The 18,762-nt window shown below is 44.5% G+C and overlaps 1 pseudogene across 1 annotated transcript; it reads left to right on the forward strand.

Moving 5' to 3' along the window:
- Nucleotides 1-8,577: 8,577 nt before the first annotated feature.
- LOC308259820 (large ribosomal subunit protein eL21-like) lies at nt 8,578-9,076 on the forward strand (annotated as a pseudogene). Its single transcript has one exon. The product of its transcript is annotated as a large ribosomal subunit protein eL21-like (transcript).
- Nucleotides 9,077-18,762: the final 9,686 nt, after the last annotated feature.

Genomic DNA, 18,762 nt, shown 5'->3' on the forward strand with positions numbered 1-18,762 from the left:
TTGAATCCTGGGGCATTTTACCTACAACCTACACCCCCAGCCATTTTTATTCTATATTTTTAAAACAGGATCTCACTAAATTGGAGAGGGCTTAAGTAGCTGAGGCTGGCCTCAATCAAATCTGCGATCCTCCTGTCTCAGCCTTCCAAGTACTGGGATTACAAGTGTGCACCACCACACCCGGAGAAGATGCTCAGTTTTTTTGAGTCTCAGTTTCATTTGATATAAAATGGGGTAGGTGCCGGGCGTGGTGGCACACGCTTGTAATCCCAGAATTCTGGAGGCTGAAACCAGAGGATCACAGTTCACGGACAGCCTCAGCTATTTAGTGAGGCCCTCCGCAACTTAGTGAGAGCCTGTTTCAAAATAAAAAAATTAAAAAAAATAGGGCTGGGGGGTAGCTTGGAGGTAGAATGCCTCTGGGTTCTATCCACAGTACCTCAAAAATAAAAAAATAAAAAAATAAAATGGGAGCTGGGCGTGGTGGTGCACGCTTGTAATCCCAGCATTTGGGAGGCTGAGACAGGAGGATCGCGCAGGTTCAAAGCCAGCCTCAGCTGGTTTAAGAGACCCTGTTTCTAAGTAAAATATAAAATAGGTCTGGGAGTGTAGCCCGGAGGTAGAAGGCCCCTGGGTTCCGTTCCCAGTACCACCAAAAAAATAAATAAATAAAATAAAATAAAATGGGTTAGGGGATGCTTGTGATAGAATTTACCTCATAGAGTAGCTGTAAAGCTAAGTAAAACAACATTCTTAGCCTAGTGCCTGGTATTGTTATACTCAAAGTCTGGGATCCCAGGGTGACAGAGACCACCACCACACATAATAATGCAAAGGCAGTAAGGGGGTTTTTTGGGGAATTGGCTCGAGCCAGTCTCTCAAAAGCAGCGGAGTCTTGACAAAGACCCCGAGTCTTCGTTCCAAGGCAGTTTTATACATTTTAGTCACTCAGACTGTGATTTGCAAAGGAGTTATCTTTAAACCAAAAGGAATTTTTACTGTTCTTATCACAAGCAAGGACAGGATACTTGGTGCCTCCCATTTGGTTCGTGCCTCCTGGTATTGGTTGGGAGTTTTTCATCCTGACCCAGATGCCAAAACTGTCACCTAACTGTTAGTTGTATTCCTGGAACTTAGGCCTAGCATGTTTGCTGTATGGCTAAAGCCTGTCATGGCCCCGCTTTGGTCCTACATTATATGGTAGGAACTATCTGCAAAGGTTGCTGTTCAAGGCCCAGAGCTGTCCAGCAGTTGTGCAAAGGGCCAAGCAGTGCCCATCTCTCAGCACTGGAGGTCCCCATATCGTGTCAGAAGGAAGTCCATTATAGGAGAGGTTGGACCGGAGGGAATGAATGGTAGCAAACTAAAGTGTGCAAGAAGCCAGGCAGCCCATGGATGCTCCACTGAAGAGGCAGGCAAAGGAGACAGCCAGGGCTGGGTCATGGTGTGGGGGCAGCTGTAGACTGATTTAGGTACAAGCAGGTGAGCTATGCAGATTTGGGATAAATACTCTGAAAGACAGCACCATTCTTGGCCCAAGTTCCCCTGAAGTGATAGAAGCAAAGCATTAGAGAAATAAAACCAAGACAGATAAGAATCTGCTTTAATTTCAAACTCTCACTTCCTCTCTACTAGTCCAGGAAAAGGAAATCTGGCTTTCAGTTAGGAGATTTTGGAACGGAGGCAGTCCCAGGGAAGAGGTCAGCCTGAAAATCAGAAGCCTAGAAGTTGGGTAAACTTTGTAACTGTCTTGTAAAGATCTCCTGTTTGCCCCCATCACTCCTGGGACCTAGAATACAAACACTGGGGCTGGCTGGTGTCTTCAGCAGGAGCTCAGGCAACCCAGGGGCTTTCAGACAAATGACACCTTCCTGCTCTGTATTACCTCCAGGGGCCAGGGAAGTCGCATCTGCTGATGGCCCCAAACATAACACTCTCCTTGAAGATCCCATTGGACCTCATGGCCCCAGTGGAACTGAACTGGTGCAGGATCTGAGAGCCCTGTTTGCTATTTTATACTGTCTGAAACTGCACAAAGCAGTTCACTGACAGACAATTGTTATTTATCATCTGTAATTGTTTCAACCTCTTGCCCAGAGGCAGGGGAATAGACTTAATGACATCTAGAGAATTCCATTCACTTAGGAAGCCTATAATCATTCAATATAGTGATTCTGGGATTCTTTAGGAAAAATCACAGAGGACCTATGCAGATTCTGCACAAACATCAGAAGTATCATTTGTGCCATCTGATTCCTGATCCCCAAGGAAATTATACAATATCAGCAAGCCTTATGTGCCTCCTCCCAGGGTCTGGGACTACAAAGGAATTAAGGACATGTTAGCGGGGCATGGTGGCGCACCCCTAAAATCCTAGTATTTGGGAGACTAAGACACGAGGATTGCAGGTTTGAGACCAGCTTCAGCAACTTAGCAAGACCCTCTGCAATTTAGTGAGACCCTGTTTCAAATTAAAAAAAATAAAATAAATAGCAGGGCATGGTGGCTCACGCTTGTAATCCCCGTGCTTGGGAGGCGGAGACAGGAGGATTGCACTGGTTCAGAGCCAGCCTCGCTGGCTTAAGAGACCCTGTTTCCAAATAAAAAATATATATATAAAATAGGTCTGGGAGTGTAGCCTGGAGGTAGAAGGGCTTCCAGGAACCCCGGTACCACCAAAAAAATAAATAAATAAAATAAAATAAAATAATAAAAGGGCTGGGGAGTGGCTCAGCAGTAGAATGCCCCTGGATTGAATCCCTAGTACCAAAAGCAAAAATAAACAAACAAATAACAACAACAATAACAAAACCATGCTAATCCCTGCCTCGCCTGTCCCCTTCCATTCTAATCTCAATGGAGCTTCCACATGGAGCTCACCCCGAAGTACCCCATTGTCCACTCAGGCTCTGATCCAGTGAAAGTTGATGAGCCCTCCTGCTCAGGGCCCTTTAACCTAGTGACTTCTGCCCCACAGCACTCCACTTGTCTCTTCCCAACTCCTGACATATTGAGGCTTTGGACTAAAGGCCAGAACCAAGATTTGGACTGCGGGGACTCCAGGCTGATGGCCCAGCCTGGGTCTGGTCCCCTTGCCGCTCACCCTGGAGGAGCGTTTGCTCCCCTGATGTTCTGCCATGAGGAAGCGTGGCGAGCCAGCTCGCGGCTGGCACCTGCCACACTGTCACATAACACCAGCACTGATGGCAGAAATAATCACAGTGACAACGATGGCTTGGTGTGCGCTCAGAAGCCACTTGTCATCTCCCCAGGGCCTCCCAGCCGAGGGCTCAACTGTGACGATGTACCTGGCCCCCAGCCCACAGTCCACATTGTCCCTGTCACACGCTAGACTCATCTGAATACTTGACATTATCATTACTGTCATCACAATTTTTTATCTCTTTTTTTAAACTTATTTTTATTTTTTATTTTTTTTGAGGCAGGGTCTTGTTATGTTGCTCCAGGCTGTCTTTCATTTTTTTTCTTTTTATTTCTTTTTTCCTTTATTTGGAGCTGAGGGTTTTTTTTGTTTTTTTTTTTTGGTGCACTGTATTCATACATAATAGTGGGATACAAAAAACTTTTGTAGACATACATGCACACATTGCCCAGTCAACCCCCACCTGATCCCCACCCCATTCCCTCCCCATCCCTCCTTCCCATGCTTGGCTTAGTGGTTGACATCTAGTATTATAGCAATTTATCCAAAATTAAAAATGATAATCTCACATAACAGTTTCATTTGTCTGATACCAAGTTTTGATAACTTAAAGATAACATTTCAATATTTCTTTTTGCTTTCTTTCTTACCAGAGAATATTTTTTTCTTTTTTTTAGGTGAAACTATCATATATTTATATTTTTATTTTTTAGAAAAAAATCTATCCTAATATGGAATATAAACTCTAGATACCCAAAACGATCTCGAAAAAGAACAAAGCTAAAAGATATATATTTTCTGATTTCAAACCATATAAAGCTACAATAATTGAAACAGTGTAGTACTGTTCCAAAGGCAGATATATAAACCATTAAAATAAATAAAAGCCTAAATAAAAGCCTAGAGCTAAATTCTTCCCTATATTGTCAAGTTATTTTTGACAAGGTTTCCACGAACATTTGGTGGAGGAAATAATAATCTTTTAACTAAATATTGTTGAAAAATAATAATTACATGAAAAAGAATAAAATTGGACCCTTGCCTAATCTCATATACAACTATTAACTCAAAATAGATAAAAGACATAAATATAAATCTTAAAACTATAAACTTTTAGAAGAAAATCTGGGTCATAAAACCTTACAACATTGAAATTGGCAGTGATTTCTTGGATATGATTTCAATGGCACAGGCAACAGAAGAGTATACAAACTCCCTAAAAAATAAAAAAATATTGTATATCCAAAGACAATGTAAACAGAGTTAAAAGTTACTGATAGAATGGGATAAAATATTTCCAAATGCTATATCTGAAGGTATATTAATATTCCAACTAGAAATCCTAAAAATTAACAACAATAAAAGCAAACAATACAATTTAGAGATAGGTAAAAGACTAACAAATAATGAATCTCCACAGATAACCAATCTTAGTTGTCTGTTGGATGGAAAATCTTGTTTCTCTGGTTCTGGTGTGTGTTACCTATTTCTTCTTTGTAGTTAATCTCTTTGAGTATTTTCTCTAGCGCTGGTTTTGAAGACATAAATTCCTTCAGTTTCTGTTTGTCATGGAAGCTTCTTATTTCTCCATCTAATTTGATAGAAAGTTTTGCTGGGTAGGAAATTTTTGGCTGGAAGTTGTTTTCTTTCAGAGTTTGGAATATGTTACTCCAAGCCCTTCTGGCTCTCATGACTTGGTTTGGGAAGTCTGGAGTGATTCTAATTGGTTTGCCTCTGAATGTCACTTGGCCCTTTGTTTTTGTTGCCTTTAAGATTCTCTGCTTGGCTTCCACATTGGTCATTTTGACAATTATGTGGTGTAGGGATCCTCTTCTCCGATCCTGTCTAAAGAGAGTTCTATAAGTTTCCTGGACCTGTGTATCGACCTCTTGCTCTATGCTTGGAAAATTTTCTGCTATTACTTCCTTGAAGAGATTGTTGATCCCTTTGGTTTCACTTTCTTTTCCCTCCTCTATTCCAATTATTCTTAGGTTAGGCTCTTAAAATGGACCCATATTTCTTCAATGTCAGATTCCTGCTGTCGGATATTTTTTTCTAAATTAGAAACTATGCGTTCATTTTTGGATTGATCATCTTCTAAAAGCGAGATTCTATTCTCCATGTGGTCTAATCAGTTGTTTGTACTTTGAATTGAGGCCTTTACTTCATTAATTGCATCCTTTATCTCTTTTTGGCTCTCTCTGAATTCTTTTCAAAACACCTCTATTATTTCTACAGTTATTTTCCTGATTTGATCTTCTAGAAATCTCTGAATTTCTGTTTTATCGGGTTCTGATGTTGTGGGGTTGTGGGCATTCATTGCTCCATTGTTATTCCTCTTTCCCATGATTTCGGAAGTTTGTGCCTTCTCTGGGTTCTTCCCTTGGGTCACTATGACTTCACTTAAAGTGCTCTGGGTCTCGAGTCTGTGGTATCTCAGATCCCACTACTCCTTTACTGGGTTGTACCATAGAGTCTCAGACCCAGGGAGTCGATAGAGGCTGCTTTAGACTATGGGGGTGCCAGGTTGGGCGTTCTCCTATGGTGTGGTATCTCTGACACTGCCACTCCCCCACTGGGTCAAGTCCCTGGGAGTCAGTACTGGGATTTCTCCTCTGGGGCCCACAATTTGACTCACTGTTGTTGAGTACGCAGATGGAGCTGTCTGTAGTGGACTCGGTGAATTCGCTGCTGCTGCCGTTGGTGACAATATGGCGCTGCTGCCACGCCCTCGGCCGTGAGGCTGGCGTATTTCTCTGGTTTTGAGCTCCACTCTGAGTCCCTGCAGCGTGTGCTGAGCCCAGCCACTGGGAGCTTTAGATGCTCCCTGCGCCGAAAAATCTGCCGAATCCTGCCCGGCTGTTCCGCAGTGGCTCACCTCGGCTCGCTTTCTGCCGCTTCTCTCTGGAGCCTGGTGGGCTGTTGAGTGCGTTGGTCTGTAGCCGTAGCCGTCCGATGAACTCGCTGCTGCCGCCGGAAGTTAGGCACTGCTGCTGCGTCCTCAGCTGTGAGGCCGGCATACCTCCTCTGTGGCTCTGAGCTCTGTTCTGAGACCCCCTCCTCTCTGGAGCCTGGTGATTTTTTTGTTTTTCTGGTGATGGTGTTTTCTGGCTATGAAAGGCGTTGATTTTGTGGTAATTGAGATTGGTTGTTAGCGGGGCTCTTAAGCCCCGCTTTTCTCGGTCGCCATCTTCTGTCTTTCATTTTATAATCCTTAGTCTCTGGGATTGTAGGCATGAAACATCAATTATCACAATTTTTATTTTTTATTTTTTGTGGTACTGGAGATGGAACCCAGGGGCATTCTATCTCTGAGCTACACCCTCAGCCCAATTTTTTATTCTTTATTTTGAAACAGGGTCTCACTGAGTTGCAAAGCGCCTCACTAAGTAGCTGAGGCTGGCCACGAACCGTGATCTTCCTGTCTCAGCCTCCATAATGCTGGGATTACAAGCATGTGCCCCCACGCCCGGCTCATCACAATTCTTATTTATTGATTGATTGATTGATTGCAGGTCTAGGGATATGAACCCAGGGGCATTTGACCTCTGAGCTACACTCACTGTCCTGTTTATTATTCTTTATTTTGAAACAGGGTCTCACTAAGTTGCAGAGGGCCTCACTAAGTAGCTGAGGCTGTCCAAGAGATACTCTGGTCTCAGCCTCCTGAATGCTGGGATTACAAGTGTGCACCACCACACCTGGCTTCATCACAATTCTTGATAACTACTTACTCCTGCGAAGCCCACTTGCTGAGGATGAACCTCACATTCAAGCTTCTAAAGTCGTTACGAGTTGGGCATGATGGCAAATGCTTGTAATCCCAGTATTTGGGAGGCTGAGACAGGAGGATTGAGGTTTGTGGCCAGCCTCAGCTACTTAGCAAGGCCCTTTGCAACTCAGTGAAACCTGGTTTCAAAATAAAGAATAAAAAATAGTACTGGGCGTATAGCCTGGAGGTAGAATGCCCCTGAGTTCCACCCCCAGTACTGTAAAACAAACAAACAAACAAACAAACAAACAAACAAACAAATAGCTACAAAGATTAACATCTTAAAAAGATGATCCAGTTGGGCATGGTGGCGCACGCTTGTAATCCCAGTACTTAGGAGGCTGAAACAGAAGAATCACAGGTTCCTGGCCAGCCTCAACTACTTAGTGAGGTCCTCCACCACTTAGCGAGACCCTGTTTCCAAATAAAGAATAAACAAATAGGTCTGGGATGTAGCTCAGCGATAGAATGCCTCTGGGTTCAATCCCCAATACCACACACATGCACACACACACACACACACACACACACACACACACACACACACATGAATTCCAGCCAGGCATGGTGTCGTGCACCTGTAATCCCAGTACTTGGGAGGCTAAGACAGGAGGATCTCAGGTTTGAAACCAGCCTCAGGAATTTAGCAAGACTCTCTCAGCAACCTAGTGAGACCCTGTTTCAAAATAAAGAGTAAAATAGGGTTGAAGGTGTAGCTCAGAGGTAAAAATGCCCCTGGGTTCAATCCCCAGAAACACACACAGTCCAAGTGGCTGGGGATATAGTTCAGTGGTAAAGCGCTTGTCTAGCCTGTGCAAGGCCCTGCATTGTTGAAAAAAATGAAAACAAAACAAAAGCAGAAACATCTAGTGCTGCTAAGGGATGGTGGTTGCCCTCATACAGTACTGGGTGCATGCCATGTGCAGGTGCTAACTCAGAAGCATTTTGAAAAATTGTCCCATGACAAACAGCCTCTAATTCTGTGTTTGGTAATTGATTCCACTGAATGTATCAGTATTAATACTATATAGTTGGGTTTTATTTGTGTGTGTATATGGATGCTCCACCTCTGAGCCTCACCCCAGCTGTGTGTGTGTGTGTGTGTGTGTGTGTGTGTGTGTGTGTGTGTGTGTTACTTGGGATTGAACTCAGGGCATTCTGCCTCTGAGCTACACCCCAGGCCTATTTAATTTAATTTTTTTTAAACTGGGTACTACTGAGTTGTGGAGTGCCTTGATAAATTGCTGAGACTGGTTGTGAACCTGCAATCCTCCTGTCTCAGCCTTCCAAGTACTAGGATTACAGGTGTGCATCTTCTATTTTTATTTTGAAATAGGTTCTCCTGGGCAGGCATAGTGGAGCACTCCTGTAATCCTAGTACTTGGAAGGCTGAGACAGGAAGATCACAGGTTTGAAGATAGCCTCAGCAACGTACCAAAACTTTCAGCAACTTAGCAAGACCTTGTTTCAAAAAAATTAAAAAGGAAGCCGGGCTTGGTGGTACACACTTGTAATCCTAGCGTTTGGGAGGCTGAGACCGGAAAATCGAGGTTCACAGACAGCCTCAGCTGCTTAGTGAGGGCCTCTGCAAGTTAGTGAGACCCTGTTTCAAAATAAAGGATAAAACCTTTCGCCGCCATCTTCCAGTAATTCGCCAAAATGACGAACACAAAAAGGAAGAGGAGAGGAACCCGTTATATGTTCTCTAGGCCTTTTAGAAAACATGGAGTTGTTCCTCTGGCCACATACATGCGAATCTACAAGAAGGGTAATATTGTAGACATTAAGGGAATGGGTCCTGTTCAAAAAGGAATGCCTCACAAATGTTACCGTGGCAAAACTGAAGAGTCTATAATGTTACCCAGCATGCTGTTGGCATTGTGGTAAACAAGAAAGTCAAGGGCAAGATTCTTGCGAAGAGAATTAATGTGCGTATTGAGCATATTAAGCACTCTAAGAGTCGAGACAGCTTCCTGAAGCGGGTGAAAGAAAATGATCAGAAGAAGAAGGAAGCCAAAGAGAAAGGCACGTGGGTTCAGCTGAAGCGCCAGCCCGCTCCACCCAGAGAAGCACACTTTGTGAGAACCAATGGGAAGGAGCCTGAGCTGCTGGAACCTATTCCCTATGAATTTATGGCATAATAGGTGTACAAACAATAAATAAAGTCCCCTGGGCTGTAAAAATGGAAAAAAAGGATTAAAAAATAGGGCAGGGGGGTGTAGCTCAGAGGTCAAATGCCCCTGGGTTCCATACCCAAACCCACACAAAAAAAAAAAAAGAAAAGAAAAAGGCCTGAGGATGTAGCTCAGAAGTAGAATGATGCAGAAGAAGAAGGAGAAGGAGAATAATAATAATAATAATAAGTTCAATCCCCAGTACCACACACAGAGATACAAGCATACATACATACATAAATGAAAAAAAGGAAGAAAAGAAACAGGGTCTCACCAAATTGCCCAGGCTGGCCTCAAACCTGCAATCTTTTTGTTTCACCCTCCCTAGTACTGGAATTACATGTGTTTACCACCATGCCCAACAATACTATATAGTTTTTTTAAAGTTAAAGCAGCAGTTGCATACTTGGGGTCTGTTCTACATAGAGGGCCATTCAAGCCTGAAGTGATGGCAAACCCCTGTATTCCCAGTACTTGAGAGGCTGAGACAAGGGGTTCGAAGGTTCAAGGTCAGTCTCAGAGACTTAATGAGACCATTAGCAACTCATCAAGATGCTGTTTCAAAATAAAATAGGAGCTAGGTGTGGTAGTGTAAAGCTGTAATCCCAGCAATTAGAAGGCTGAGACAAGAGAATCTCAGGTTTGAAGCCAGTCTCAGCAATTTAGTGAGGCTCATATCACCTTAGAAAGACCCTGTTTCCAAATGTAAATAAAAAATAAAATAGGGCTGGGGGTATAGCTTGGAGGTAGACTGCCCATGTTCAATCCAAATACCTCAAAAAATAAAACAAAATACGACTGGGTATACATCTTGGAGGCCAGATCTTCCTGGGTTCAATCCCTAGTAAAACACACACACACACACACACACACACACACACACACACACACACACACACAATTTGACTGCAAGGAATAGAAAGGGCATGCAGTCCAGCTTTATAAAGACTGTTTATAGTGGAAGGACATAGGGGAAACTGGCTGAATGCCAATATGTGCACAACTACAGCTGATCCGCTCTGGAGCTAGAAAACCGTGACAATTTGCCCCATGGCTCTCTCTGAGAGTCTGTTGAGTTCTTGCCTCTGCCTTTTTCTGTATATTTCTTCTAATCGCTCAGCAAATTGGCTTCCTCTGTTTACACTCGCACTATTTATTTGGGCCGCCTCCAAAATGGTTACTTCCCTCCCCTGTGCACATGAAATTGGAAAGAATTTGATAAGCCTATCTTGGGCAAGAATCCCCTATTCCATCTCCTCATCAATGACCAAGGTATAAAACTGATGGATGCAGAGGACTCTGTCTTCTGGAAAAGAACATTCCTGGAAATAAAATGAACAGCATCTCTAGAGAATAGTCCCCTTTCTAGAAATTAAATAAAACTGATGAGTACTGTCAAAACACCTGTTATCAACACAGGTGAGATTTCATTTTATAAAGTAGAAGGTGAGCAGCTGGTTGCGATGGGCCCATGCCTGAAATCCCGGTATTTGGGAGGCTGAGATAGTAGGATCACAGATTCAAGGACAGCCTCAGCAATGTAGTGAGACTCAGCAACCTAGCGAGACCTTGTTTCAAAAAAAAAGGCGGGGGAAGAGGATGGCTAAGAGTGTAGCTCGGAGGTAGAATGCCCCTGGGTTCAGTCCCAAGTTCCATAAAAAAAAAAAAAAAGGATTTAAGTATAGAAATTTACACCAAGCCCTAGAAATACCCTTTTCCCTGGTGCTCCATCTGGGTTGGCATGGTCCAGCTCCTGCCTGCTTGGCTTCTGCCACCTCTAAGCTCTGTTTGCAGAATCCCAGAGGTCCCCACGAGGAGGTCTGATCATGTCCCCAAAACGAGGGATTGAGAGCTATTTTGGGCAACTCAAAGCAACCTGAGAGAGCCAGGTACGGCGGCATACACTTGTAATCTCTGTACTTGGGAGGCTGAGACAAGAAGATCATGGTTCGCAGACAGCCTCGGCTATTTAGTGAGGTATTCTGCAACTTAGTGAGACCCTGTTTCAAAATACAGAATAAAAAGTCGGGCTGGGGATGTAGCTCAGAGGTAGAATGCCCCTGGGTTTCAGCCTCAGTACTGGAAAAAAAAAAAAAAAAAAAAGCAACCCATGAGAGGAGAAAACCTCTTCTAGAACAACATCTTCAAGACTTCTCTCCCAGCGTTGTCAGCCCCTAAACATAGGGCTTGAGTGAAGGGGGGGGGGCTGGGTGTGGGGGTGAAGAACCTGTTCTTCTAGCAGCAGCTGCTTGTTAATGTGAGTTACAGTTTGCAGTGTTTCCTGGCTTTATATTCACTAAGTATAACTGGGTCCTCACAGGATCCCTACAGAGCTGACATCTCTATCCCATCACACAGGTGAGGAAATTGAAGTTAGAAGAGGTGAAGGGACTGGTCCAGGGTCACGAAATTAGCTGCTGATCCGAAAGAGGGACCCAGGCCCATTGAATCCCAACCTAGAGTTCTGCTGTACCTCCCTGCCTGGCTCTGGAGGAGCAGAGAGAGAAGGGTGGTGGCCAGAGGTGCAGAGACTTAACCAGCGCCTCAGTCCCTCAAGAGCAGATGGCCTGATGAGACTGGCCAGGGACTGGAGAGAATGAGGAATCGATCTGCCATTCCATGTGAAAATGGAGTGTAGCCCCAGCCTGTGTGTGTCAATGGAGCTGATTAGCACTTGCGTGAGTCTCCAGCCATCGATTGGCAGGTGAGAATCGCTCTGGGAACAGCAGGAAGCCAGTCCTCTCCCACCCCCATTCCCACCAGCTTCCTCCCTTCACAGAGGTTCCTTCCTCCCCCCACTCCACCCCTGAAGTCTCCAGATTCCTCAAACCCCAGGGTTTGAGGTGGGTTCCCAGAGCCCCTCCAGCTGCTGCTGACCAAGGAGGAGGACATGGCTGGTACCCACCTCAGTCAGCCATGCCAGGTTCAGCTGGCAGAGGATGGGTGTCCTTCGGAAAGGCATGGCCTGCTTTGCGTGTCCAGTGCAAGAGGATAAAGGTTTGGTTTGGAGCTGAAGTGTAGTGGAAAAGGCCAGGGTGCTGTTGCATACTGACCACGTGACCTCGGGCAAGTTATCTGATCCATGAGGCCCTAATTCTCCTATATGTTTAGGATAAAGTAACTTTCTCACCAGGTGTGGTGGTACACAATTGTAACCCCAACTACTTGGGAGGCTGAGGCAAGAAGACCACGTTCAAGGCCAGCCTAGGCAATTTAGTAAGACCCTTTCTCAAAATAAAAGTAAAAAAGAGTTAGTTGAGGGAGCCAGGCATGTTTTCACCACCTGTATTCCCAGTACTTGGGAGATTGAGACAAGAGGATCACAGCTTGAAGGCTAGTGTGTGGTAACTTAATGAGACCTGTTTAAAATAAAGAGGGATAAGGCCCCGTGTGGTGGTCCATGCTTGTAATTTTAGTACTTGGGAGACTGAGACAGGAGGATCGCAGGTACGTGGCCAGCCTCAACAACTGTGGGACCCTTTGTAACTTAGTAAGATCCTGTTTCAAAATAAAGAATAAAATAGGATTGGGCTTTAGTTCAAAGGTAGAATACCTCTGGGTTCAATCCCCAGTACCACAAAAAGGAAAATAAAAGAATAAAAATGGCTAAAAAATAGCCAGGCGTGGTGGTGCAAGCTTGTAATCCCAGTGCTTGGGAGGCTGAGGCAGGAGGATTGCACAGGTTCGAAGCCAGCCTCAGCTACTTAGTGAGGCTCTCAGCAACTTAGTGAGACCCTGTTTCCAAATAAAATATTAAAAAATGGAGCCGGGCGTGGTGGCGCACGCTTGTAATCCCAGCATTCGGGAGGCTGAGACCTGGAGGATCACGGTTCGCGGACAGCCTCAGCTACTTAGTGAGGCCCTCTGCAACTCAGTGAGACCCGGTTTCAAAATAAAGAATAAAAAATAGGGCAGGAGGTGTAGCTCGGAGGTCAAATGCCCCTGGGTTCCATCCCCAGACCCGCAAAAAAAAAAAAAAAAAAAAAAAAAAAAAAAAAAATTAAAAAATGGGTCTGGGAGTATAGCCCGGAGGTAGAAAGTCTCTGGGTTCCACCCCGAGTACCACCAAAAAAATTTTTTTTAAATGGCTAAAAATAAAATTAAAAGGGCTAAAAAATAAAAATAAAGGCTAGGTATGAGATGGTGTATTCCTGTAATGCCAGCACTTGGGAGGGTGGGACAGGAGGTTTTCAGGTTCAAAGCCAACTTCAGTGACATAATGAGACAGCCAGCAACTTAGTGATACCCTGTTTCAAAATAAAAAACATGATCTAGGCATGGTGGTGTACACCTGTAATCTCAGTACTTGGGAGACTGAAACAAGGATCACAGGCTTGAGAACAGCCTGAGCAAGTAGTGAGAGTCTGAACAGTCTAGTGAGACCCAATTTCCAAACAAAAATAAAAAGGGCTGGGGTGTAGCTCCGAGGTAGAATGCTCCTCATCTCAATCTCCAGTACCACAAAATAAAAAAATATTAAAAATGTCTATGGGTGTAGCTTAGTGGTAGAATTCCTTAGAGTTCAATCCCCAGTACCCCCAATATAGGAGCTTTATTACTGAATTGTTTGAATTAAATAGAGAAGTATATGTAAAAGTACTGTGCAGATTCTAGCCTATAGTGGGAACTAAATATATTTTTTGGAAATCGCCTCTCCACTCTCCTCAAGAGGCTCCATCTTTGGGAAGCCCTCCCTGGTTGATCTCACTTGTGCCCATAATTTGAATGTCACACATGAGTGACAGCATGAGCCTCTGCGCTTGGCCTGACCTGGAAGAGTTCTGCCTCCAAGGAATCTCAGCCCATAATATTGGATTCCTTTGGAGGCATAATCCATCAATTTCCAGCACAGGCTCAAATTCATCAGACCCCCCCCCCCCGCAAGGACCATCTAGACTGGAAGGTTATATTCTAAGCTTGGAGCATGGTATCTGAGGGGTGCCCTGCCAGGCTGTGACCTCTTAATAGCCCCAACTGCACCAAGTCCATGTGGCAGGCTTCCTTCATTAATTTTTTCTCCTGACCTTCCTAGGATGGAGCTCGGCCCACTTAGCAGTGGCCCTGATCTTGCCAGACCTCCTCAGGTCTGGATTTGTCTACTAATGGCTAGCCTCTTGTTCCAAGTGTTGAGGCCATCTTTCACAACAGCTTGGCCTCAGCCTTCTCTGAGTGGGATTCTGCGGAAGCAATGAAGTCTCTGATGCCACAGCCGGAAGGGAGCCCACACATGTAGAATACGACTAACTTATAAGCTTTGATACGGACCTCCAGGGCTACAGCGGCAATGAGAATTGATCTCAGGACCATGGACAGATCCACAGGGTTCAGGGTGCCCCGGGGTTGAGGATGAGTTCAGTGGTCCTAATTCCTTGGAAGCAGAAATAGAAGCGTGCCTGTCAGCACCAAGGACAGATACCTCAGGCCACATTATCCTGGAAGGGCAGTCTTTAAGAATCTGAACTCATCAAAATGCTTCTGGTGAACAAGAAATGGAAAGCCATTTCAAACTAACCTAAGTGAATCTTTGCATGGGCTGGATGAGTGGGATGAAACCCATGATGGCACTGACTGTCACAGCTTGTTGCAAAAAGCAACGTGAAGTTCTAGGCACATCCTCCTCTATCTTCAAGCAAGATGTGATTTCTTTAACAAATGTGGGGCTATTCGAGTCTTCTATTTCTTCTTGAGTGAGCTTGGGTCATTCAGGGAAACTGCCTTTCTAACCAAGTTGTCGAATATACAGGCTTAATATTGTTCATAGGATCCCCTTGTTATTCTTTTAATTTTTGTCAGTTCTGCATTGGGAACCCCTCTATGGTTCTTGATTGGTAATTACTATCTCCTTTCTTTTTCCTGATTAGTCTGACAAAGAGGTTCATCTATTTCATTGACTTTTTTGTGGTACTGGAGATGGAACTCAGGGGCATTCTACCTCCAAGCTACCCCTAGGCCTATTTTATTCTTTTCCTTTTTTCTTTTCTTACCTTTTCTTTCTTTCTTTCTTTCTTTCTTTCTTTCTTTCTTTCTTTTTCTTTTGGTGGTACTGGGGGTGGAACCCAGAGGCTTTCTACCTCCGGGCTATGCTCCCAGACCTATTTTATATTTTATTTGGAAACAGGGTCTCACTAAGTTGCTGAGAGCCTCACTCAGTAGCTGAGGCTGGCTTCGAACCTGTGCGATCCTCCTGCCTCAGCCTCCCAAGCGTGGGGATTACAAGCGTGCGCCACTACGCCTGGCTTTTCTTTCTTTCTTTCTTTCTTTCTTTCTTTCTTTCTTTCTTTCTTTCTTTCTTCTTTCTTTCTTCCTTTCTTTCTTTCTTTCTTTCTTTCTTTCTTTCTTTCTTTTGCAGTACTAGGGATTAAACAGGAGCATCTACCTCTGAGCTGCACCCTCAATCTATGTTTTATTCTTTATTTTGCAACAGGATCTCACTAAATTGCAGAGGGCATCATTATGTAGCTGAACCTGCAATCCTCCTGTCTCAGCCTCCCAAACACTGGGATTAAAAGTGTATGCCAACACACCTAGCTATCATTCTTTTATTTTAAAACAAGGTCTCACTAAGTTGCTGAGGCTGGCCAGGAACCTGTAATCCTCCTGTCTCAGCCTCCAAAGTATAGGATTACAGAGTGCATCACCATGCCCAGCTTGTTCATTAATTCTTTTCTCTGACACTGCCTCCGTGTTCCAGTTTAAAACATTGTCATTTTGTTGTGGCAGCCTCCTAAGATGCACCCATGCCCCAAGTTCCCGCGCCCATCACACTCTGCACACTGCGCTGGATGAGCCTTCCAAGAGCCTTCCTCCCCCTAAAGACTTTTTAGCAAATTCTCTCTCTCTCTTTCTCCCCTTCTCTCTCTCCTCTCCTTCTTTCTCTTTCTCTTTCTCCTTCTCTCTCTCCTCTCCTTCTCTCTCTTTCTCTCCCTCTCTCTCCTTCTCTCTCTCCTTCTCTCCTTCTCTCTCTCTCTCTCTCTTTCTCTCCCTCTCTCTCTCCTTCTCTCTCTCTGCCTCTGTATTAGGAGTTGAACCCAGGAGCATTCTACCTCCAAGCTACATCTCCAAGCCTCCGTGTGTGTGTGTGTGTGTGTGTGTGTGTGTGTGTGTGTGTGTGTGTGTTACTGAGGATGAAGCCCAGGAACATTCTACCTCTGAGCTACACCCCCAGCCCTTTTTACATTTTAATTAATTAGTTAATTAATTAATTTATTTATTTAGTGGTACTGGGGGTGGAACCCAGAGGCCTTCTACCTCTGGGCTATACTCCCAGACCTATTTTATATTTTTAATTTTAATTTTATTTTTTGGTGGTACTGGGATTCCTGGAAGCCCTTCTACCTCTGGGCTACACTCCCAGACCTATTTTATATTTTTGAAACAGGGTCTCTTACGCCAGCGCTGCTGGCTTCGAACCTGTGCAATCCTCCTGTCTCCACCTCCCAAGCACGGGGATTACAAGCGTTTGCCACCACGCCCGACTATTTTTTTAATTTGGAAACAGGGTCTCACTAAGTTGCTGAGAGCCTCACTAAGTAGCTGAGGCTGGCTTCAAACCTGTGCGATCCTCCTGTCTCAGCCTCCCAAGCGCGGGGATTACAAGTGTGCGCCACCATGCCCAGCTTCACATTTTATTTTAAAACAAGGTCTCACTAAGTTGCAGATGGCCTCACTAAATTGCTGAGGCTGGCTGCAAATCTATGATCCTCCTGTCTCAGCCTCCCAAATACTGGGATTACAGCCATGCACCACCACACCTGGCTCTGGTTCACTTTGTGTGTTGAGTGGGGGGTACTGGGGATTGAATCCAGAGGCATTCTACCTCTAAGCTACACCCCAGCCCTATCTTTAATCATTTATTTATTTATTTATTTATTTATTTATTTATTTATTGCAGTACTGGGGTTGGAACCCAGGGGCATTTCTCTGTCTGAGCTACACCCCCACCCCTATTTTTTATTTTGAAACATAATATCTCTAAGTTGCAGGGGCCTCACTAATAAGCTGAGCTTGGTCACAAACCTTCAATCTTTCTGTCTCAGTCTCCCAAGTACTGTGATTATAAGTGTGTGCCACCATGCCCATCTGGTTCACTTTTTTGTGTATGTGGTACTGGAGGTGGAACCCAGGGGCTTTTCTACCTTTGGGCTATACTCCCAGACCTATTTTTTATAATTTATTTGGAAACAGGGTTTCACTAAGTTGCTGAGAGCCTCACTAAGTAGCTGAGGCTGGCTTCGAACCTGTGCAATCCTCCTGTCTCAGCCTCCTAAGCACTGGAATTACAAGCATGCGCCACCACGCCAGGCTTTAAAATTTCTTGCAATACTCCAAAAATTTGAAACACCATTTTACTCTTGTGCAGAAATTCATAGGTGAAAAAAGTACTTTTTAATTTTTGTTTGTTTTAGTAGTGGGGATTGGACTCAGGGGTGTTCACAGTCCTCTTGTGTGTGTGTGTGTGTGTGTGTGTGTGTGTGTGTGTGTGTGGTACTGGGGGTAGAACCCAGGGGCTTTCCTACCTCCAGGCTATACTCCTAGACCTATTTTTATTTTATTTTGTTTTATTTTATTTTATTTAGAAACAAGGTCTCACTAAGTGGCTGAGAGCCTCACTAAGTAGCTGAGGCTGGTTTCGAACCTGTGCGATCCTCCTGTCTCAGCCTCCCAAGCGCTGGAATTACAAGTGTGTAGCCACCACACCCGGCCTCTGGCTCACATTTTAAGCAAAATAAAACCTCTAGTCCCTGCCAGGGTGGACAGCTATGTGTGATAAGGAAGAGACTTACTTCCTAGCCAACTTCTAACCCATTCCCTTGTTCTTAGCCCGTACCGCACTCCCACTTCTACAGTGATGGGTGCTTTCAATATGTGATCTTCCTGGTCCTGGGACTCCAGCTAGAGGAATTCTCTGGCATTCTTTGCTCTAGGACTCAGTATACAATCATTTCAGTTCTGCCCATTCCTCTGTCCACTTGCCATCTTCCAAATTCTGGTCCACCATTGACTCCTTTATATTCTACTATTTGTGTGACATTTATTAAGGAAGGAGATATAAATGCATCTATTCCATCTGCCACATTTAAGCAGAAATTGTTAAGGAAGCGCACTCTTAATTACTATGCTCTAGTACCTCTGGGGTCCTCCAGCCCAGTAAGAATGAAATGAGATTACACATGTGAGCACACTTTGTAAACTCTAAAGAGCTATGTAGATGAGTCTACATAGATTCCCCTGCTCAAGTGCCCTCCTTTCCTTCTCTTTGCTCTCATTTCTCTCCAAGGCGCAGCGGAAGCTTACCTGCTTCTTGGGGCATTCCCTGATCAACCCAGCTTGCAGGGATGTCTCTGAGCCCTGAACACCACAAAATTCTCTTTGCATCTCCGTGGCCCTAAGCGACGCCACTCTATTCTACTGTGGGCACAGAGCTACTGGCAGTGATGCATAAACAAATGTGGGTCTTTCTTTGCACACACACACTCACAAAAGAGCTTTCCTCCTTCTTCCTAGAGGAGACACCAGTTTGGCTAAACAAGAATGAGAATTGGGCTGGGAAGAAAGAGTGCTTTGTTTCATTGGATGGGAGTTTATTTAGGAAACAAAGTGACCTCTGTTGCCACCTTCTCCCTCTTGTTCCCCTTCCCTCTCCTCCACAGATC

The sequence above is a fragment of the Muscardinus avellanarius genome (assembly GCF_963383645.1).
Source record: "Muscardinus avellanarius genome assembly, chromosome: 3".
NCBI lineage: Eukaryota > Metazoa > Chordata > Mammalia > Rodentia > Gliridae > Muscardinus > Muscardinus avellanarius.